Genomic DNA, 431 nt, shown 5'->3' on the forward strand with positions numbered 1-431 from the left:
ACTGGTGTATATGACAAACATAAACATGTTTTAATACAGAATTCAGCCAAATATCTTGTTGCATATTATTCAGGACCTTGAAAATGATAACACAATTATCACCAATAAAGGCTCCCCAAAAGATAACTCAGGGTCAAATATTCAGTTCAGATTTTGGCACATTTTCTCATCCATGAAAACGTCAGATAACGATATTGATAACGAATTGCAACTGGTCTTAATGATAGGAATTTTGTATGATTAAACAAAATGTTTATTTTAGGATTTTATTTTACGAAAAGGTTAACGATACACGATGACATATAAACTTATTTTCGGAATAAACGTTTCTCTACAGGAAATCGTTTCCTCATGTTCACCAGTGATGGTAGTGGTGGTAGCGAGGGTAGTAGTGACGGCGTCGGTAGTAGTGCTTGCGTTTGAAGAACAAG

This window comes from Penaeus monodon, chromosome 29 (genome assembly GCF_015228065.2).
Source record: "Penaeus monodon isolate SGIC_2016 chromosome 29, NSTDA_Pmon_1, whole genome shotgun sequence".
Classification (NCBI taxonomy): Eukaryota; Metazoa; Arthropoda; class Malacostraca; order Decapoda; family Penaeidae; genus Penaeus; species Penaeus monodon.